At 46.8% G+C, this 24,471-nt stretch overlaps 1 long non-coding RNA gene across 1 annotated transcript in view; it reads left to right on the forward strand.

Moving 5' to 3' along the window:
• The first annotated feature begins 1,415 nt into the window (after positions 1 to 1,415).
• The window catches only part of LOC141153085 (uncharacterized), a 135,638-nt gene continuing 112,582 nt past the window's right edge, over positions 1,416 to 24,471 (forward strand). The window contains exon 1 of the long non-coding RNA XR_012247236.1: positions 1,416 to 1,536. This is a non-coding gene — a long non-coding RNA (uncharacterized lncRNA). The remainder of the gene's footprint in view (positions 1,537 to 24,471) is intronic.

The following is a 24,471-nucleotide window of genomic DNA, read 5'->3' on the forward strand; positions in this document are numbered from 1 at the left end:
GCGACCCTCAAGCCTGGGGATTTTCTCTCCTCTCTTATTCCCCCAATATTATGTGTTAGAGGGCTTGCCTTCCCCAGTGGTTCTAGGCCTGCCTTGGCTGATGTCACATAATCCTATAGTGGACTGGCAGGCACGGGAAATAGTGAGGTGGATCAATTACTATCAAAATAACTGCATGTGCATTAGTTTATCCATGGTAACTACCAGGTCTCTACCAGAGTACAGTATTTGTCCAATTACGAGTATGTGTTTTCAATTATGTCAAGAACTACCACCTCAATGTCCTTATGGTTGCTCAGTGGATTTGATTAAGAAAAAAATGGGAGGCTGCGCCCCTGCTTGGATTTCCGGGAATTAAATCGGATCACTGTTCGTGATTCATATCTGCTCCCTCTTATTTCAGATGTCTTTAATCAGATTGTTGGGGCTAAGTGGTTTTCCAAGCTGGACCTTAGGGGGGCCTATAATCTCATCCGTATTAAGAACGGGGATGAGTGGAAGACTGTTTTTAATATGCCAGAAGGACATTTCAAAAACCTTTTTATGCCATTTGGGTTAACTAATGCTCCCGCCATTTTTCAGTTCTTTGTAAATGACATTTTTCATCACCTGGCAGGTAGATTTGTAGTAGTAGTGTATCTGGATGATTATTGATTTATTCGCCGGACCTTGAGTCACATCACATAGATGTAAGGCAGGTCTTACAAGTACCAAGGGACAATGAATTATTCGTCAAACTAAAGAAATGTATGCTCTCGGTTCAGGAGATCCCTAATCTGGGGTATTTATTATTGTTCACCTGTTTTCGCATGGATCCGGAGAAAATCCGGGCAGTACTTGATTGGAATCGTCTTGAAGATGTAAAAGCTTTTTAGTGTTCGCCAATTATTATCGTAAGTTCATCAAGAACTTATCAGTAGTGGACAAATTGCCGGATATGACCAGGAAAGGGACGGACTTTTCTAAATGGTCCAGTCCGGCCAGTGAGGCATTTGCTACTCTTCACAGATTATTATAGAGCCTGATGTCACTCAGCCATTCATTGTAGAGGTTGATGCATCAGAGGTGGGGGTTGAGGTTGTATTGTCACAGTGTTCTTTCCCAAGTAAATTGTGCCGTGTGCATACTTCTCCAAGAAACTGTCATCCGCCGAGAGAAACTATGACATTGTTAATAGGGATCTCTTGACAATAAAGTGGACCTTTGAGGAGTGGCTTCATTTTTTGGAGGGGGCAGTTCATGCGGTCATAGTAATCACTGATCATAAAAATCTTTTATATTTGGAATCTGCCAAACATCTGACACCTAGACAAACAAGATGGTCATTATTCTTTACCAGATTCAAATTTGTTGACTTATAGGCTGGGGGATAAGGATTTTAAGGCAAATGCTTTATCTTGTTGTTTTTCAGGGGGAGGAAGTAATTGTGAGCCGTTTCCTATATTACAGAAAGGGGTAGTTATCGCAACTATAAATACTAATCTGGAGAAAGAGGTCCTAGAGGCTCAGGGGGGTGCCCTGCTGCCTGTCCTTCAGGTAAACTGTTTGTCCCTGTGACCTCTGTCTTAGAATTGTGAGTGAACATTATGATTCAGTCCTGGCTGGACATCCTGGTAGTAAAGCCAGCACAGATCTTCTTACTCTGCGTTTTTGGTGGTCAAGGGTGCAACAACATGTTTGGAATTATGTAGCTGCCTGCAGTACCGATGCGCGTTCTAAGACCCCACATACTTGTCCGTCCGAGGTTCTTCAACCTTTGGTGATTCCCTGTAGACCATGGACTCATTTGTCTGTTGATTTCATCACTGATCTACCCATATCAGCAGGTTACATTGTAATATTGGTGGTGGTGGATAGGTTCAGCAATATGGCTTATTTCATTGCACTACCTGCTTTACCGAATGCCAAGACTTTGACACAAATTTTTATTAAAGAAATCATGAAATCACATGGGATTCTCTCTGATATCTTAGGTGCTTTGTGTCTGAGAATCAGGAGAATTTGATTTCTTATTTACCTCTCGCTGAGTTTGCCGTGAATAACCGTTGTCATGAATCTACTGGTAAATCCCCGTTCTTCGGGGCATATGGTTTTCATCCTTAATTCTGCTTCTACAATAGGACTCGTTCCTCAGGAGCACCGGAGGAGGAATGGTTTTCTTCATCCCTTACATCAGTGTGGCAAAGTGTTCTTAATAATTTAAGAAGCGTGGGATCCAAATATAAGAGTATGGCTGATCGGAGAAGCTTGGTGGGTCCAGACCTGAGTGTTGGTGATTTGGTGTAATGTCATCAAAGAACATTAACTTGAAGGTTCCTTCTTGGAAACTGGCACCCAGGTTCATTGGCCCCTACAATATAGTTGCCGTCATTAATCCAGTAGTGTATTACCTTACTTTACCAAGATTCATAATGTGTTTCACCGATCACTTCACAAGAAATATATTGCTTCCTCTGAACCATCATCACCATCACCTTCCCCAGTCATTGTTGAGGAGAATCTGGAATTCAAGATAGCGAAGATAATAGATTCTCGCTTTGTGCTCCGGTCTTTTCAATATTTGGCACATTGTAAGAGTTATAGTCCTGAGGAGAGAATGTAGGTACCAGCGTCGGATGTACATGCAACCAGGTTGGTCCGGTTTTATCACATTTCACATCCAGATAAACCTGGCTCTGAGGTTCCGGAGGTCCCTCTTAGGAGGGGGGGGGGTACTGCCACAGGGATAATGTGACAGAGAAGGGCCAGAAGATCGCGGCGTCTTGTTTCACGAACTCCTGCACTGATTAGAATTGCTTCACCATCTTATTAGATAGTGCAGGCTTTATCCTTGCTGGAAGTGCCAGGGTTAATCAGGTTAGTTGATCTCCTGGAGCTCTCCAACCTGGATTGTCTCAGCTGTTCAGTGTTGGCCGCTCCCCTCTGCTATTTATGCTCGCCACTGGTACTTGGGAATTGCCAATGATAGTTCATATTTCCTTACAAAGGAAATGTGTCATCCTTAACTTTAGGCCTTTTAGAGATCATTTCATATTCAACTTGCTTAACTATTCACAATATAATATAAATAATATAAAATAATTTTGACCAGGGGTGTCCAAAACTTTTACATGCCACTGTATATATATATATTATAAGAATACTGTATATATGCTTTTAAAAACATAACTGTTAATATATTATTTTAATCAATTACCAAAATGTAAAGTTTGATTGATGCAAAAAAAACTTAGTAATAATAACTGTAATTTTTTTTAATTATTAATAAGATAGAAGGGAAGGGAAGAATAAAACCAGGAACAGAATCAATAGAGAAAATCATAGTCAGGAAGACAGCCGGGGTCAGATACCGGGTGATCAGTAACAGCCACGTCTGCGAGCAGTATGAAGACCGCGGAGCCTGGTGACAGAGGCATGTCCGGGCAGAGATGTAACAGAAGGCCACAGGTAGATGGTGAAGGTCCTTCTATACAGCTCCAGCAGTGATGGTAGATCTGCTGGACTTCAGGGCGCTGGGTGCAGAGGTTTCCCGTCTTTCGAGATGTCTCTAGGGGGACGGTGACAACATGCAAATACGCGAGCAGCCCTGGCTAATCCACGCCGGCAGGATGATAAGATCCGGCGGAAGATGGAACCTATGACAAGAGAAGGAAATATAATGTAAGTGATGGGACTCCATATGACATGGTACTACTGTGCGGTCACTGTGGCCGGACGGCAGAGGAGTCTCATCACACAGAGGTCAGGGATCATCGTCAGCCATCATACATGTGATAATCCCATCCCTGACAGATGACATCTGCTCCACATGCATTTATCTCACGGACGACATCACACAACATGGAGCTGATTCTCACACTTACCTCGTCTCTTTTTCCCCTTTTTCACATTTTCAGATGTTTCCTCGTCAGCTGGAAATTCTGATCAGAAAGAAGACAAAACAACAACTCACTAAGGACATATTGTTATGGGATCTGCTTTGCATCTGTCCTGTATATAGTAGGATTGTTCTATTCCTGTGCCCTATAGTCCTGATAATCTGGTATTGCATAATAGGGCAGAATAAGTCCTATATACTGGACATGACCTCATCTGGGGGCATTAGATGTGTCACTAATATGGAGCAGTGAGCGCCCTTGTGTGCCGCCATGTGGTGCATCACTAATGAGCGATATTCTACTATAGGAGACGATGTCTCATTACGATGGAGGAGGTTACTGGATGCTACAACGTATCACAATATCCATGATTATACCGTTCAAAGTTACGGAAATAGAGACACAGTATGGGCCCATGGGCAACATAATTGGGATCCATGAAACATGGATAACATAGGAGACCTATTACAGAAAAACCATGTGGAGATATTTGACCCTTGATGACAACATTCACATTTTTGGATCTATAGACATGTACATACCTGACAATGGGGACGAGGACGGCAAGCTGGTTATAGCATCATCTCTATCAGATCCTTTCTGCCTGTTTGGAAGAAGAAAATCGAGTAAATCACAAGTAAATTCTGTATAAAAGGAATTATCTCACTAGAAGAACACCGACTATAAGGCCTAATGGGACATATGAAAGTCATAGTGGGGAAGGTCTCCTACTCAAAACTACCTTCTATGGATCAGAGTGAAAAACAACTACCAACAATGGCGGGCATGTAATACTACATTTTTCCTACAATGTGGGCAGCACTATCAATGCCTGACTGGCTGCAATTATGGGCTGTTATCTCCAGTGAATTCTGAAGCCAAAAGCACAATGACCGCTGATCATGGGGCGGTGGATGCTGCACTTGATATTATGTTATTTATGTCCTATATTTGGTGTTGTGCACTTATATCAGCCTGGAGCTCCCAGTAATAACCACATAATCTACTCACATTTCTGAGATGTTTCTGCTGGATGATGGGGTACACTCTGGAGTGGACTTGATAGTGGTGGTACAGAGCTAAAAACAGAATAATAAGATATAAATTTCTATTTTTTTACTTTTAGAGGTCTTTTTTTACATATTCTGGATTTATTGATCACATACTTACTTTAGAAAGCCTTTCAGAGGATGACGTAAAATTTTGGAAGAAAAGGCTCTCATTATCCTCACTTGTATCCTCCTCCTCTGAGTCCATATGCTTGTCTGTATCAGCGTGATCTACAAGACATAGGTAATGAAGTGTTATTAGAGGTTGGCAGTGTAACACAGTCATCATTTATCACTAATATTAATGGGAACTGATTGTCACATATTAAGGAAGATGAGACAAACAGCCGCTTAGTCTAGATGACGTCTCCTTCTACTTACTGATAAATAAGCTGGTGTCCACGTCTGACACAATCCGAGGGACGTACTCCGGCTTCTGACTTAGAAGGTTTTCAAATTCTAAGTCACAGAGGAATGGATAAGTCTTGATCTCGAAGGCTCCTCCTGGAAAAAGAAAACCAAAAGTTGAGCAGACATTGTCAGAGACTGCTCCATATCGGAACAATTTATCTTAATCTAAACTAATGACATGACCGAAGGAAACAAGCTGAAAGTCATAGTATGGAGAACTAGAAATAGGCAAGCAGATAGAAAAGTGCTGATCCTCATGGACAGGAGCGATATGTCCTCGTTGTAAAAAGTGAATATAAAAACTAATATATTGGTTACCTGTCCCAAGTCTTTGTACAGGATTTGTTCTGAGCAGGTCATCAATGAGGTCCTGAGCATCAGGAGGGGGAGAGCGATCCCAATCCCAAATGATGTCTCCTGTTATATAAGAAAATTACAGAAAATAAAACCTCTGTATTGGACTATAAGAAACAGCAAAGGAAATAACTTAACCCATGTAACCAGTCAAAGCAATGATCGGATTATTCTACTTACCAGTGACAATATTTTTATGAAGCTCAGATAGGGAGTCCCCATGAAATGGTACATATCCCATCAGAAATTCATGCAGGATGATCCCCATTGACCACCAGTCAGCAGGTCTTCCATAGCCTTTCTTCAGGATGATTTCTGGGGCCATATAATATGGGGTGCCACAGTCCTGGAAACCAACAGAAGATAAAGATGACAATTGATGAAATGATTATTATGACAAGTTCTCCCCATAAAAACACAATGACAGAAGATAAAATATGAGTGGAAAAGTTCTCTAGAAATGAAGAACGTGGAGAAGAGACAATAGTGTAATGAGATTTGTAAAGAACAAGCTAAGTTCCTGTAAGTAAGTGATGCCGACCTCATGGTCCTGGAACTCTCTGGCGATGTCCTCCAATGATTCCTTGTGGGTGTTGGCTTCTGGTATCATGACACCAACTTTTGAAATCCCAAAATCGGCAACTTTAATGTGTCCAGCCGGTGTAATCAGGAGGCTGTGAAAGAAAAGATAGTTTTAGCCTCACAGGCCACGTGGTAATAAATAACTTTCCCCACTTTATTATGCTACAGGGGGCACTTACTTCTCTGGCTTCAGGTCTCTGTGCACCACGCCATAGCTGTGCAGGTATTCCACAGCAAGAACTGCCTCTGCAAAGTACAGGCGGGCCAAGGTGACAGATAAAGGACCCCTGGTTCTTAGGAGGGTTGCGCAGTCTCCACCTATAGAAGAAAGGAAATATGAGCGGTGAGGGGGTTTATACAGCAAACCACCATGAAGTGTCATGAGAAGTGAGCGGAGACATTGGGGCAGGAGACAATATATACGGACAGTGTCAGACTGAAGAACATTGGGTCCACCAGAGGATTTGATTCCGAGGGCCCACCTTTCTCCCCCACTCAAGAGCCCCATAGTGCAAACCTTGCAGCTGCTATGAACTCTCCTGAAGGAGAAGCCAGGGCCCACCGGAGGATTCTCCGGTTCTCTGGTGGGCCAGTCCAACCCTGTATATGGATATAATGTACAGAATATTAGTCTGAGGTCATGGTGAAATGGCGTCTATGTCACTATTAACATAAAGTGATGTCACATCTCGTCTAAAGCTGGAGATACTGACGTGCTCAGTGCGGACATACAGGGAGATCATACACATCAATGACTTTCCGGAATATCTATAGTAAATGCTCTGCGGGGATGTAACCGCTCACGGGGACAAGTCCTAATGATAAGATGTCAGCAGACATGGGCTGAATATAATACATATACATGTCCTACCTCCTACATACTCCATGACCATACACAGGTGAGATCTAGTAGGGAAGGAGCAGAGCATGGAGGTCACATAGGGACAATCAGCGAATGTCAGGATGTCCCTCTCCAGAAAGGCCCCTTCCACAGCTGCTGGAGTATCCAGGGTCTTCTTGGCCATTTTCTTCATAGCGAAGATCTTCTTTGAATCTTTATGGTGCACTAAGTAGACGGATCTGGAGAGAAGGAGAAACCATGGTTTATAATGAATCATTAACAGTCCGTCTATAGAAGTCATTATATGATCTTCTGTACTCATGTTTAATACTAGAAGTCACTAGAAATACACATCTAGTAATCTATGAAATAATACTACGTAGATCACCTATGGGAGGTCTGCACAATCCCACGTGTGCCAGAACCTCACCCAGGTCACATTATCACCTGTGGGAGGTCTGCATAATGCCACCACTGCCAGAACCCTCACCCAGGTCACATTAACAGGTCATTTCCCTATGATAACACTGAATGGCAGAGCACAGAGGCTGAAGCCTTGTCATAGGGAAACCTGAGAAATGTGGATTATACAAACTGAAATCTCACCCAAAAGATCCGCTGCTGATCAGTTTAGATGTTTCGTAGTCGCTCATACGCGGCTTTCTCGCCGGGATCAATGATTCCATCAAGTTCTAGAAAAGAAGAAGAAATGATATTAAGATCTAGAAGCTGCTGGAGAAAATCTCCAGATGCAGAAACGTCTCCTCCTATATTATGTCCCAGCTGATGTCACTGATCCGATGTAGGAACGATACAAGCCGGACGCTCCGCAGACACGGATGTAATATAAGGGGGGATCCTCCATACATCGGAATCATTGTACAGTGCTGGATAATGTGAGAAATCACACAGAGGAGAACTTACAGAGGATCTGTCAGGAGGTGTGTGCTATGTAATCTGCGAGAAGTATGATGTAGGGGCTGAGACCCTGATTCCAGTGATGTGTCACTTACTAGGCTGTGTGGTGTTGTGTCAATAAAATCAGTGTTTTATCAGCAGGAGATTATCACTAGAGGACCATCTGTCTCGTGCCATGTAGTCCTATTGCTCAGTTACCCCACCCCCACCACTGAATGGCAGCTTTCTGCCTATGCACACTATACATAGAAGCTGCCAATCACTGGTGTGGGCTGGGTAATACACAGAAAGCTGCCAATCACTGGTGTGGGCGGGGTTATACACAGAAAGCTGCCAATCACTGGTGGGGGCGGGGTTATACACAGAAAGCTGCCAATCACTGGTGTGGGCGGGGTTATACACAGAAAGCTGTCAATCACTGGTGCGGGCGGGGTTATACACAGAAAGCTACCAATCACTGGTGTGGGCGGAGTTATACACAGAAAGCTGCCAATCACTGGTGTGGGCGGGGTATTACACAGAAAGCTGCCAATCACTGGTGTGGGCGGGGTTATACAGAAAGCTGCCAATCACTGGTGTTGGCGGGGTATTACACAGAAAGCTGCCAATCACTGGTGGTGGCGGGGTTATACACAGAAAGCTGCCAATCACTGGTGTGGGCGGGGTTATACACAGAAAGCTGCCAATCACTGGTGTGGGCGCGGTATTACACAGAAAGCTGCCAATCACTGGTGTGGGCGGGGTATTACACAGATAGCTGCCAATCACTGGTGTGGGCGGGGTATTACACAGAAAGCTGCCAATCACTGTTGTGGGTGGGGTTATGCAGAGCTCAGCATTCAGAGCACTGCCAGATCTGCAGCAGAAAAAAATATTGATTTCATCACAACTGCTGCCCTCAGTAAGGAAATGAATACATCGCTGGAATCAGGGTCTCTGCCTCTACATCATGCTGCTCTCAGATGAGGAGCAAAAACCTGCTGACAGATTCCCTATAATATAAATGCTATTATCTAATGCAATGGTGACATCTCCTCTGATGATAGAGGCGTCCCCTGGTTATATGGGGATAATACTGGACGGGTCATTCACACCCCGTGATCTGGTGATACATGGACATCTCCCTCTATAATACTTACATCGGCAGATTCTTGGATCTCCGGGATCTCTAAGATTACATTGTCAGGATCCAACAGCTCAGTTGTTTCTAAAATAGTGATAAAATGATGAAGAAATAAAATATATTAGACAATATTAATCCTACATATATAATACAACAATATAACAGAGAAATGACAAGACGTCTGTGAATGGGATTAATACTCGTTATATGGGGACTCTATATATGGGAACGTCCGGCGCAGCCATAGATAAATGTAATGTAAATGGTGGAGGACCCCAATGACCACATGAATGAGGAACCCATCACCCTCGCTGCACATGTGAGCGATGGGAAGAGAGCTAAAGCGTAAGAGCCCTATGCAAATTAGCCTGGAAGTGCACAGGGGCGTGTCACTGCACTCAGACTTCTTCTTCCCCGCCCCCAGTGCACTTCCATCCTGATTTGAATATGACTTCTACATTAGTTTTCTCCTGACTGGCACTTCGGATTTCTGGAAAAAATGTGAGAAAATGTCCTGTCCAGTCCTCCCACTACTCCCATATGTAACATGTGCTGCCAGGTTCCCATTACACAGAGTGGAAAGAGTAAATGTGACATTGTCCCCTGTTCTGTATAATATCCGGATATTTCCTGTAGAAGGTTGTGTGGTGGGCTCACCTGTAGTCAGATCGCTGCTCGGCCCCGGCTGACTCATATTGGGGTCAGGGGTTTCTGGGGTCACATTTTGCTCGTCTTCGGTGTCGCCTTGTGGTGTCTCCTGATAGATAGAATATATAGTATTAACACGTGGAGCCTTCCAGTAAATCACCAAATCCATGAATCAGGAAGGACTAAACCTGCATTTACAGACGCACCAACTGTAACTATACAGATCAGCCGCCATCATGAGGGCTTTTCTCAGAAAGTTCTCTCAGATCTACACCAGATCTTCTGATCTCTGACTGGTGATCTGGAGAAGATCAGGAAACAACGACGTGTGATAGAGAAGATGATGGATCCTTACCAGGCTTTCCGAGGAGCAGGCCGGACCTTCCAGTACACACAGGACTTTTTCGGCCAGTTCTTTAATAGAAGCCAAATCTCCATGTTGAGATCTTTTTTCAGCCTATAAAGAAGAAAAGAAACAAAAATGAAAATTCTGAGATGAGAAAGGTCACAATAGAGGCGGCCATTGTATGTGACGTCTGCTCCTCTCTGCAGATACAATGACTACATATCTGGGGACTCGTTCTGTTTTATATTGGAAGAAAGAAGAAGCTTCTATCCCACCATTATTATCCATTATTGTGGAAAATATTTGTGCGGAACCTCCGTCATTTACCTGCTGTAGTAATGTCCTGATGTTCTGGGGTAAATCCGTCAGATACTCTGAGGTGAGATGACCTCGGTAGTATTTGGTCAGGCAGTTCCTTACTAGCTCCACCACCAGCCGGTGAGTGAAGCTGAGGACGCCATCGGGTGGTAGAAGCACAATCTCAGGGCGATAGGTGGTAATAATCTCCCATAGAGCTTCTACCTGAAGATTGTCCAAAAGTAAATCAGCCATAGCTATAAACTGCAAGTGCGATCAGTCACTATGGAATAGCGAGAAACTGCAAGTGCATTCAGTCACTATAGAGCCAACAAAGGCAGCCCTGACCCGGTGTACATTGTATAAGTAGTGACTGCGACCTGTGATGTCATAATGACTGATCATCACCAGTGATATCATCATGGAATCTTGTGATGGAATCTTATAGAGGCAGCTCTGCACAAATACATGCTGCCAAGCAATATTTAAAGTGTGTGGGGGCTTATGTTGTATATAGGGGGCTATGTTAGGGCTCAGCTGTATATATGGGGCTATGTGAGGGCTCAGCTGTATATATGGGGCTATGTGAGGGCTCATACTGTATATAGGGGGCTATGTGAGGGCTCACACTGAATACATGGGGCTATGTGAGGGCTCAGCTGTACATAGAGGGCCATGTGAGGGCTCATACTGTATATATGGGGCTTTGAGAGGGCTTATAGTGTATATATGGGGCTATGTGAGGGCTCAGCTGTATATAGGGGGCTATGTGAGAGCTCAGCTGTATATAGGGGGCTATGTGAGAGCTCATACTGTATATAGAGGGCTATGTGAAGGTTCATACTGTATATAGGGGGCTATGTGTGGGCTTATACGGTATATAGGCGGCTATATGTGGGCTTATACAGTATAAAGGGGGATGTCAGCATACTTAATTCTGCTCAATATTAAATTGCACAATTAATAATATAAAATCATAATTATAATTAATATGTTAATATTAATTTTGAGCAGAATTAATTTGATTTTTTTTTATGTGTAGTGCAACAGAGCACCTGGGTGTTAATCGCGTGACTTATCACATCATCTATCAAAGAGAATCATGTGACATGTCGGGTGCTGGGGTCCCCCACCTTCTAAACTGCCCAGGGCCTCGGCTACTCTTAATCCGTCCCTGCTACTATCCCACCATTATTATTCATTATTGTGGAGAAGATCTGTGCGGAGCGTCCGCCACTTACCTGTTGTACTAATGTCCTGATGTTCTGGGGTAAATCCGTCAGATACTCTGAGGTGAGATGACCTCGGTGGTATTTGGTCAGGCTGTCCCTTACTAGCTCGACCACAAGCCGGTGAGTGAAGCCGAGGACGCCATCGGGTGGTAGAAGCACAATCTCAGGGCGATTGGTGGTAAGAATCTCCCATAGAGCTTCTACCTGAAGATTGTCCAAAAGTATTTTAGCCATAGCTAGAACCTGCAAGTGCAATCAGTCACTATGGAATAGCGAGAAACTGCAAGTGCGATCAAGTCACTATGGAATAGTTAGGAACTGCAAGTGCGATCAGTCACTATGGAATAGCGAAAAACAGCAAGTGCGCTCAGTCACTATAGAGTCAACAAAGACAGCCGTGACCCTGTGTACATTGTATAAGTAGTGACTGCGAGCTGTGATGTCATAATGGCCAACAATCACCAGTGATGTCATCACGGAATCTTGTGATGGAATCTTCAAGGGGCGGCTCTGCACAAATACATGCTGCCTAACAATATGCTTTTTGGCCGTTCTCTTTTATTTCCAATCACAACACAACCAGGATAAGGGAATGTTCACACTTTGCATTTTTGCTGAATTTTTCTCTGCGTCATAAACCAGATTGGTGGCAGGAAAAACCCTGCGTACAGTCCGCACTCATTTGCTGTGTTTTTGCAGTGTTTATACTTGTGGGTTTTTTTTCATTAATTTGAATGAGTGAAAAACGCTGCAAAACCCCTGAAAGAATTAAGATGCTGCAGATTTAAAAAAAATGCAGCATGTGAATGAGACTTCAGAAATCTCATTCAATAAGCTGGTAATGTAAAAAGCTGAAAAAATGCTACTTGTGAACATATCCCAAAGATATACTCAGTCATATTATGGGAAATATTGTGTATATTTATTCCTCACATGTCTTTTTTTACCATAGAACATTTACCTCATTGGTTGCAGAGATTACTATTAACAAATGTGACAAATATTGAAGAGTTAATAAGTGACGCAAAGAATCAATCATTTATGTCATTAACATTAATCGTTGTTTTCTGTAAACCTCCATCCTTTACCGTGTGGGACACGGCCAGACTCCCTAGAAAGATGGTTTATTACAAAGGTTTACCGACCATCAAAGCAGTCAGAAAAACACAAGAAACACATAACACAAACTGATACATTTTATTGTAATACACAACGATCACGACACAGATCAGCAATCATAAGCTTGTATTTAGATAGGGAAATGCTCCTCTTTTATGTCCTTATTGTGGGCACAATGTGTGTAATAAATAAAAAAAGAGAAAGAAAAAGTAGGAAGAAATATACATTTTTTTAAAAAAATAAAACAAAATTTTAAAAAATTTAGGTCACTGTCAGTACAAATTGCCGTTTCTTACCCCTCCCCATAAAACACATGTCCCATATATACCAATAACTGTCATGAAAAGAGTAATACCGTTTCCAATGAATGTATGTTAGTGGTAGGGTGCAGCCGTCTCCGCTAAACTCCATCCATAGTTTTAGTAAAGTGACGTGAGTAGCAGAAAAAAGTCACAAATTATTGCTCAAATTATCACATTTTTACCCCAATCACTAAATAATATCTACCAATAGGTTCATCTACATTGGGAATAGAGAAATCCCATAGTTATATGGGGGATAATACTGGACATGTAATTCATACACAGCTATCTGGTGATATACAGACATCTCCCTCTATGACACCGGCACATTCATGGATCTCTGGGGTCTCAGATTTTCCAATATCAGAATTTGTCAGTGTGGCGCGCCTGAGGGTTCAGTCGCCACAGAGGTACTGCACCTCACCCAGAGGTGTGGTACCCCCTTCTCTCAGGTAAGGAGGGAGTGCTGCCCGGAACCCCAGCACCTGCATCCAACACTACACTGCTCCAGGCCGGCTGGAGGGGCAAGACGCAATGTATGTTTTTAGAGCTTGCTCTACCTGTGGAGAGCCACACCACCCCTGCTGCTGCAACACCAGCTCCAGAGGACTGTTCCGCAGCGGCGGTTCCTCTTGGCCGCAATCCACAGGTGGCGTCACGAACAATCCCAAAAACCCCATATAAAAATATTCCCCTTTTTGCACTGGCCGCCCTGGGTCACGGACCAGGCCAGCCACCGTGATACCCCCCTACCGGCATACACCAAGGCCCGGCTGCCGAGTACCCAACGGCCCTGTGGGCGCGTCATCAGCACATTCATTCCTAAAATATGAATACAATAATAAATAAATGTAATATATTAGACTGTATCATTCCTGAATATCTAAGGTGATCGGACCTTGAATAACACATCCATATATAGAAAGATCAGGGCCGGCGTCAGCACCCGGCGCACCCGGGCAAGTGCCGGGGCCCTGAGCAGGCGGAGGGCCCACTCGCGGCCGGGCACCCCACTGGGCTATGGGTGGAGGAAAGCGGTGGCAGCGCCCGCCCTTCTCTCCCGCTTGCTCAGGGCCCCAGCAGCCGGATAGTTACTTCTCCCCGTGCCTCTGCACATCCGCTGTCTTCCAGCTACCTGTGACATCTCAGGTCAGAGGGTACGGTGACGTCTTTCCACCGTGCCCTCCCCTGAGCCATCACAGGCAGCGCAGAGCAGGACACATTGATTTTTTTTTTCTTTTAATGTATGGAGGCATGGGGAATTGTATGGGGGGGTGACATCCTGCATGGAGCATTATATGGGGGGTGACATCCTGCATGGGGCATTTTTTGGGAGGGTGACATCCTGCATTGAGCATTATATGGGGGACGACATCCTGCACAGGGCATTATATAGGGGGTGACATCCTGCATGGGGCATTATATGGGAGGTGACATCTTGCATGGGGCATTATATGGCGGGGAGAAGTGAAATCCTGCATGGGGCATTATATGGGGGGGAGTGACATCCTGCATGGGGCATTATATGGGGGGTGACATCCTTCACGGGCCATTATATAGGACTGACATCCTGCATGGGGCATTATATGGAGGGTGACATCCTGCATGGGGCATTACATGGGAAGGAAGGGACATCCTGCGTGGGGCATTATATGTGGGGAGAAGTGACATCCTGCATGGGGCATTATATGGGGGGAAGGGACATCCTGCATGGGGCATAATATGGGGGAGAAGGGACATCCTGCAGAGGGCATTATATGGGGGAGAGAGGTGACATCCTGCATGGGGCATTATATGGGGGGTGACATCCTGCATGGGGCAGTGTATGGGGGGTGACATCCTACATGGGGCATTATATGGGGGGGAGAAGTAATATCCTGCATGGGGCATTATATGGGGTGGAGTGACATCCTGAATTGGGCATTATATGGGGGGGTGACATCCTGCATGGGGCATTATATGGGGGGGGGAAGTGATATCCTGCATGGTGCATTATATGGGGGGGAGTGACATCCTGCATTGGGCATTATATGGGGAGGGTGACATCCTGCATGGGGCATTATATGGGGGGACATCCTCCATGGGGCATTATAAAGGGGGGGCATCCTCTATGGGGCATTATATGGGGGGGAGAAGTGACATCCTGCTTGGGGCATTATATGGGGGGGAGAAGTGATATCCTGCATGGGGCATTATATGGGGGGGAGTGACATCCTGCATTGGGCATTATATGGGGGGTGACATCCTGCATGGGGCATTATATGGGGGGGGGACATACTCCATGGGGCATTATAAAGGGGCGGCATCCTCTATGGGGCATTATATGGGGGGGGAGAAGTGACATCCTGCATGGGGCATTATATGGGGGGGAAGGGACATCCTGCATGGGGCATTATATGGGGGGTGACATCCTGCATAGGGCATTATATGGGGGGGAGAAGTGATATCCTGCATGGGGCATTATATTGGGGGTGACATCCTGCATGGGGCATTATATGGGGGGTGACATCCTACATGGGGCATTATATGGGGAGGGGACAAGTGACATCCTTCATGGGGCATTATATAGGGGGAGAAGTGACACCCTGCATGGGGTATTATATGAGGGGTGACATCCTGCATGGGGAATTATATTGGGGGAAGGGACATCCTGCATGGGGCATTATATGGGTGGGAAAGGGACATCCTGCATAGGGCATTATCTGGGGGGGAGAAGTGGCATCCTGCATGGGTCATTATATGGGGGGTGACATCCTGCATGGGGCATTATATGGGGGGTGACATCCTGCATAGGGCATTATATAGGGAGGAGAAGTGACATCCTGCATGGGGCATTATATGGGGGGTGACATCTTGCATGGGGAATTATATGGGGGGGAGAAGTGATATCCTCCATGGGGCATTATATGGGGGGGGTGACATCCTGCATGGGGCATTATATGGGTTGTGACATTCTGCATGGGGCATTATATAGGGGATGACATCCTGCATGGGGCATTATAAAGAGGGGAACAGCCTGCATGGGGCATTAAAAGGGGGAACAGCCTGCATAGGGCATTATGTGGGGGGGACCGCCGGCATGGAGCATTATATGGGGGCCACAATCCTGTATGGAGCGTTATAAGGGGACCAGTATCCTGTACAGAGCGTTATATGGGGGCCAGTATCCTGTACGGAGCGTTTTATGGGGGCCAGTATTCTGTATGGAGCGTTATATGGGGGCCAGTATTCTGTATGGAGCGTTATATGGGGGCCAGTATTCTGTATGGAGCGTTATATGGGGGCTAGTATTCCGTATGAAGCTTTATATGGGGGCCAGTATTCTGTATGGAGCATTTTATGGGGGCCAGTATTCTGTATAGAGCATTTTATGGGGGCCAGTATTCTGTATAGAGCATTTTATGGGGGCCAGTATTCTGCATGGAGCATTTTATGGGGGCCAGTATTCTGTATACAGCATTTTATGGGGGCCATTATTCTGTATAGAGCATTTTATGGGGGCCAGTATTCTGCATGGAGCATTTTATGGGGGCCAATATACTGTATAGAGCATTTTATGGGGGCCAGTATTCTGCATGGAGCATTTTATGGGTGCCAGTATTCCGTATGGAGCATTTTATGGGGGCCAGTGTTCTGTATAGGGCATTTTATGGGGGCCAGTATTCTGCATGGAGCATTTTATGGGGGCCAGTATACTGTGTGGAGTGATTCACCGGTTTCTGAGCTATTGTAGAACTTACAATAGATATCGCTCATGTAATGTAAGAAGTGAAATCTTTGGCATTATACTATCCTTATATTTCTCTGCGGTATCTGTGCATCATGAATCGTGGTATGTGTTAAAGGGGCCCACTGAGACTCTTTCACCCGGGGCCCAGAAAAACCTGGAGCCGGACCTGGCTTGGGGCCCCTGTGCAAGAAATGTGTCTGGGCTCTGCTCATTTTTTGGCGACAAAGCTATATATATGTAATATAATTTTACATAGCACCCTCTTGTCCTTTACATACCTGATTCTCTTGTTATTTATAGCACCCTGGTCTTCTCGTTAGATATATAATGCAATGGCGGCTGATGGAGCATGGGAAAGCTTCTTGTCTGATGGATGAGCTGATGGACTGGTCTTCTGGTCAGATGTTGCCCCATCAGCAGTCATTTTATATCTAACAAGAGAGGACTGTGTAATAAAGAGAGAGCGCTGTGAGTAACAAAAATAATGAGAATACGCTACGTAAGGAACAGTGTTATATATAACAAGAAATGATACTACATAATAATGGGACAGCACTGAACATTACAGAGGACACTATGTAATAGGGGACGGCGCCATACATAGCTTGAGAGAATGCTACCTAATAAGAGATAGTGTTATATATAATAAAGGATGAAACTATGTAATTAAAGGGGTGTTCCCATCTACAAGAGCCTTTCCCAATATGTAGTAGGTGTAGTAATATTAGCAAATATTTCCAATTAGAAATGTAGTATATTTCTCCTAATTAGCTGTGTCGCTTATCTCATGTGCAGGCATTGCAGTAGCTTAGGTATCCATGGTTACGACCACTAACAGCTGACTAACTGTCACTATGTGTGTGGCCATAACCATGGATACCGAAGCTACTGCAATAGCTGCACATGGGGTAAGCAATATAGCTAATCAGGAGAACTACTTTTCTAATTGAGGGTATTTGCTAATATTACTACAGCTACTACATATTGGGATAGGATCTTGGAGATGGGAATACTCCATTAAGGACTGTGCTATACATAATAAGTGAGTACACTATACACTAAGGAACTGTGCTATACATAATATGTGAGTACACTATACACTAAGGGACTGTGCTATACATAATATGTGAGTACACTATACACTAAGGGATGGCGCTATACATAATATGTGAGTACACTATACACTAAGAGACAGCGCTATATGTAATAAATGAGTACAATACTGTATACACTAAGGGATGGTGCTATACATAATTATTGAGTACACTATACACTAAGGGACAGTGCTATATGTAATAAGGCTACATTTCTGTATCTGTGTGCTGCTTGATTTTTTTCTCAGACAGCACACATACCCACTGAGAAATTCCTATTCTGATCTTCAAAATCGGATCAGAACAGGACATGCTATGAGTCTCGCAGATCTTATTCTCATATCCTTGATTTTCACAGATGTGTGAATGGATCTATGAAATTCTAAGTCTGCGTGCCATCCTATAAAAAAACCTGGCAGCTCACGGACATTTCACACAAATGTGAGAATGTGGCCTAAGGGATTTTACAAACAACAGAAATACTCCAAGTCACACAGTATAAAGAATAAATACTTACATCCAGTGACCGCTGATGTCTCGTCTGATTAGAGCCATTTTCTGTAGTTTCTTCTACATCTGGTCAGACCTTCCTGCTGACATCTGCCAGCCATGGCTCATCTAGTCACACTTGTCACCACAGCCCTGAAAATAACAAGGTCACATATATTGTATTGTATATATGTGGCACCCCAGGGGTCTGGTTACCACAGTAATAGAAATATTACGTCTGAGAGCAAGTGGGAGGTTTCCTGGTCAGGAGCCCTTAAGCATGCAACACCTCCTGCCCAGACCTGGGAGGGGAGGAATCTGCCCTTATAAACTGGGTCTGGGGCGGGGTTAGTCAGACAGAGCCTGGAGTGAAGTTCCAGACACAGGGCTAGAAACAGCAGGAGCTCTGTAGGAGCAGGAGCTGAGTGCCAGGGACTGGAAGCAGATATATTGCTCGTCCTGGCTGAAGAGACTACTACTGGACAACGGAGTCCGAGGCTGTGGGAACCTCTAGGTCCAGCAGCAGAACCCAGCCGGCAGGGGATTTCAGGTCCTCTGGCCATAGAAGCCCGGAGGCTCAGTCACAAGGAAGGGACCAGCACCGCCATCGAGGAGCGGAGGCTATCAGAAGGCCCCAAGTCACCAGCCATACGGTTGAGCACCACACGGTATACTCAGGGACGTGGGCTACTTCCACTCGCTTACAGCAAGGTAGCCAGGAAGAGTGCAGATAGACGGGGAGGCCTACAACTCCACCTGGCCAGGGGAACTCCTGCTTGCTCGCAGACTGACCAGGCCCCTTATGCTAGCCAGTACTCTCGGGAGGGTCTGCCTTAATATCATCAGTAAAGACCCTGAACTGCACTGCAAAGACTCTGAGTCGTTCCTGCTTTCTCACCGCATACAGCACTACTAGTATCGGGACGCCCGTGCACCATCACTCCCATCATCCACATCATCCACATTCCCTGCCCTGAGGCCATACTCTTCCCGTGGGGAGTTATCCCATCTTTAGCTGCGCACACCACACCAGCCTCAGCGGACTGCCTCGCAGTGGCGGTATACCCTGACCGCAATCCACGGGTGGCGTAGTCGGACATTAAACCACAAAAACCCTATAAAGACTGCCACTGGTTTGACCACCCTGAGCCACGGGATCGGGTCGCCGCCACGGAGACTACAGCCCCCAGAGACCCGGCTCCTGGTAACCCACACGCTTGCACACTCGGCCCAGGGGGCGCGTCAACGTTGGCGTAGTCGGCAGGATTTCGTGCCCGCAACCACCGGGTACTGCGTGCCTTCAAAAGACTGTCATACCTGCCGTGGTGGAGGTTCCCGCCATCCGGGGCCGTTTCCCGCCATCTACAGAAGTTTCCCGCCATCCGCAGCTGTTTTTCCGCCATCCGCAGTCGTATTCCCGCCATCCGCAGTCGTATTCCCGCCATCGGACGCCATCTTCGGGACGCCATGCGGGAAGAAGAGGGGCGTGGACGCCGAAAGCGCATGAGACCCGAAGCTCCGCCCTACGCACCAGGACGCGACGCAAGGTCCTCGTCCGGAGCAGCACCAGCGGAGCCGCGACCTACTGAAGAGGATTGTCGGAAGGTAGGCCACACTTAACTAGGGGGGAGGAAGATGACGGACACGGAGGGACCCTCTACCACCAGCGCGGCCACTGCCGCAGTAATGCCATTTACAATGCCATACATCCCCGGAGCGGCCTGGCTGCCCCAATACTCAGGGGAGTCGCATACCCTAAGCGACTTTAAAGAGAGACTGTATAGCCTATTTAAGGTATACCCCCTGACGGAGGGCCAGTAAGTGAGCATATTGATAGGCCAGCTAACCGGCGCAGCCCAGCGTGAAGTAAAGTCCTGGTCAGTCCGGGACAAGGAGACCGTAAAGGAGATCTTGGCCCATCTGAAGGACACTTTTGATACCCGCACCTCAGCCGAGATCAAAATGAGATTTTATGGGTGCAAGCAGCGGGCCGAAGACAGTATAAGAGACTATGCTTTGAGTTTGCAAGAGGCCCTGGGAGCCATTAAACAGGCAGACCCTGACAGTGTGCGGAATGCAGATGAACTGTTAACTGAGCAATTCATTGAGGGTCTGCTGTCCAACGCCCACCGAACCCAGTTGCGTGCAATGGCCTTGCAGAACCCTGGTTTAGACTTTGCAAAGTTCAAGGACAGGGCCATCCGGGTGCTCTGAGAACCGGCACCGGGTAGCGCTGTAACCCACCGGCGCCCTGATATTACCTATCATCAAGAGGCGGCGCCCTTGTCTCCAGAGCCTGTAGGAGCTGGTGTGCAGGCTTTGGACAACAACCCGGCTACAGACCTGCACCATCAAGTCCAAGAGCTAACTAAAAGAGTAGCCGCGCTAACCCGAACTGTGCAGTCTTTACAGGTCTCTCCTCCAGGAAGGATCAAGCTGGCCACCAGTCCGGAGGACGTCCCGTGGCACCAACAGAGGAGGATCCCACCGTCCAGAGGAAGATCCAGCGACAGATGCAACGAGGACGGACAACCCATCTGCCGCCGCTGCAATCAACCCGGACATATGGCAAGGTACTGTCATTTAAACGGGCACAACCTGGGGCAGAGGGCCAACACCCAGGCATAAGATCATCAGGCCCATCGAACTGGCGTGATAAATACGTAGGGGGACGTCCGGTCTTGCCTGTGGTACTGGATGGCATTCCTATGAGTGCCCTACTGGACACTGGGTCACAGGTGACTACCATCCCGTACGTGCTCTTTAAGCGGTACTGGAGTGACTCGGACATAACCCGCTACCCAGATGACGACCTGAGTATCATCGCCAGCAATGGTCAGCCCGTGCCGCAGGTGGGGTTCAAAGAGGTGACCATTAAGGTCGGTAAGGTCGAACTGGCGGCACAAGGACTGATTATTGTGGACATTGACCGTCATGAGAGTCACCCTAGAATAACCTTGGGAACTAACGTGATTGAAAATTGTCTTGCAGAGGTGATTCTCATTTTACAGCAGGTTGCCAAGAAGGCCAGTTCCAGCCAGCAGCGTGTCCTCCAAAAAGAAATCCGAGCACTGATGAAACGGCAACAGGTGGAATTATCTGGTGGTGAGATTGGTAGCGTGAGAATGTGTGACCCGTTTCCTATTGCCATGCCCCCGAAAAGTGAGATGATGATCTGGTGCCGGGCAGCTATTGGTCTGAGAGGTAGAGACTGCCAAGCAATGGTAGAGCCCGTCTACTCAGACAGTAGGCCCACCAATTTGACAGCACGGAGAGTGGTCGATGTACGCCATGGGAGGGTACCTGTCCGCATCGTAAATATCGGGGAGAGAGAAGTACACCTGCCCCGGTATGTCACGCTAGCCAAATTGTTCACCATAAACCAAAATTCTGAAAAGGCCGTAGAACCCTTGCCTCCATCTCAACCAGAGGAAGGTAACGGCTCTAAGAAACAAATGGAGGACTGGTGTCAGCAACTGCATTTGGGTACTGACTCCACTCCCTCACACCAAAAACAGGGAGTCTACCGGGTGGTTCAGGAGTATGAAAGAGTCTTTAGTAAACACCCGCTAGACTTCGGGCGAGTAAAGGGGGTAGAACATCACATCCCCACAGGAGACCATCCACCCATAAAGAAAAGATACCGACCTGTACCCCCTGCACACTATCAGCATGCAAAGGGGATGTTACTGGACATGAAGGAGGCTGGGGTAATCAGGGACAGCTGTAGCCCCTGGGCACCATCACTAGTTCTAGTGAAAAAGAAGGACAACACAATGAGAATGTGTGTAGACTACAGAAAGGTCAACCGTATCACACACAAAGATGCGTACCTAGCGGGTACTGGCAGGTTCCTGTAGCAGAGGCGGACAAGGAGAAGACTGCATTCACCACCCCGATGGGTCTCAGCGAATTCAACTGTATGCCGTTCGGGCTCTGCAACGCACCAGGAACCTTTCAGCTTTTGATGGAATGCTGTCTGGGACACCAGAATTTCGAGACGGTCCTGTTATACCTGGACGATGTCATCATTTATTCCAAAACCTACGAGGTCCATTTGAAACACCTGGCAGAAGTGTTTGATGCCCTGGCAAGCTACGGCCTAAAGGTGAAACCCTCCAAGTGTCACCTGCTGAAACCAAAGGTGCAGTACCTGGGACACGTGGTGAGTGCTGATGGAGTGGCTCCCGACCCCGATAAGATCACCGTGATTAAAGACTGCCCAAGACCCTCCAGCATAAAGGAAGTGCGTCAGTTCCTCGGGTTGGTATGCTTCTACCGAAGATTCATTCCCAGTTTCACCAAAATGGCAGCTCCTATGCAGGACCTCCTGATAGGTCAATCCAGGAAGGCCAAAAACCAGAAGCCGCCCTTCAGGTGGGAAAAGCTGGAAGAAGAGTCCTTCCGCCAGCTGAAGATGGCCCTCACGAGGGATGAAATCCTGGCGTACCCTGACTACAGCCAGCCCTCTATCCTCCACACGGACGCGAGCAACATCGGGCTAGGAGCCGTACTGTCCCAGATCCAGTAGGGGAAAGAACGGGTAATCGTTTACGCCAGCCGAAAACTACGGCCCACAGAGAGAAACCCTGAGAATTATAGCTCATTCAAGCTAGAGTTCCTGGCAGTGGTGTGGGCAGTGACCAAACGTTTCAAGCATTACCTTGCCTCTTCCAAGTTCACCGTGTACACGGAAAACAACCCGTTGACACACCTGGACACCGCAAGACTTGGTGCCCTGGAGCAGAGATGGATGGCCCGCCTGTCCAACTATGAATTCACCATCAAATACCGGGCGGGACTCTCAAATGCCAACGCGGATGCCCTGTCCAGAATGCCAAAGTTACCGGACGTAGGGGAAGATCCAGAAGAACTGGAAGAAGTCAAACTCCCTGCGTTCCACCGACATGGGATTACCCTGTATTCCCACCGTGTAAGGGACAGGCGCTCTGCCACGTTCAATCCCTTACCCCACTACAGCTGGGCGGAGACACAAGACAGTGATCCCGCAGTCCGTCTGGTGAAGGAAATGCTGACACAGGCTGATGCCCGTCTTGACCCAGATGCTCCGGAGGAGACAAAGCAACTGTGGAAGGAGAAAAGTAGACTGTTTCTTTCCAAGGAGAAGCTGTGCCGGAGAATGGTCAACTCTGGAACACATGAGCTGACCTGGCAGGTAGTGGTCCCAAGACGAGACGCGGCTATGGTTCTGGAGGCATACCATGACGGAGCAGGACACTTCGGATGGAAGAAGCTGGAGTTCCTGTTGTGTGGACGGTTCTACTGGGTAGGCATGAGAGGAGCCATCGAGAGGTGGTGTAGAGACTGTGGCCCGTGCAGCCTAAGAAGGAAGGACCGCGCCAGCCAGAAGACTCCCCTGCAGCCCATCATCACCAGACAGCCACTGGAACTGGTAGCCCTCGACCATGTGAAACTGGCTCCAAGCAAATCTGGGTACGTCTACGCCCTCACCATCTTAGATCACTACTCCCGGTTCCTGGTGGTGGTCCCTGTCAAGGACTTAACGGCTCAAACAGCAGCTAGAGCCTTCCAGCAGCACTTCTGCCGTCCACACGGGTATCCGGAGCAAGTGTTGACTGACCAAGGGCCAGCCTTCGAAGCGGAGGTCTTCCAAGAGTTCTGCAATCTGTATGGCTGCAGGAAGATAAGAACAACGCCCTATCACCCTCAGACCAACGGACTATGTGAGAAAATGAACCAGGTGGTGATAGACTTGCTAAAAACGTTGCCCCCGGAAGAACGCAGTCTCTGGCCTGAAAAACTGCCCGATCTGGTGGACTTATATAATCACATCCCTGTAGGTTCCACCAACTGTACCCCGGCTTACCTAATGAGAGCAAGACCTGGTAAGCTGCCTATTGACCTGAATATGGGAGTCCTGACACCTGAGGACACCTCGCCAGAGGCAGATTGGGATACAGAACGGCAGCAGCAGTATCGGAAAGTACAGGAGAGCGTCGAGCGAAGTCTGTCTCAAGCAAGAGAAAGGCAAGAGAAGACATAACCAGTATGCTCCCGCTGTTCCCCTGGTACCTGG

The sequence above is a fragment of the Phyllobates terribilis genome, unplaced genomic scaffold (genome assembly GCF_046119375.1).
Source record: "Phyllobates terribilis strain yellow unplaced genomic scaffold, ASM4611937v1 Scaffold_7__3_contigs__length_470593459, whole genome shotgun sequence".
NCBI lineage: Eukaryota > Metazoa > Chordata > Amphibia > Anura > Dendrobatidae > Phyllobates > Phyllobates terribilis.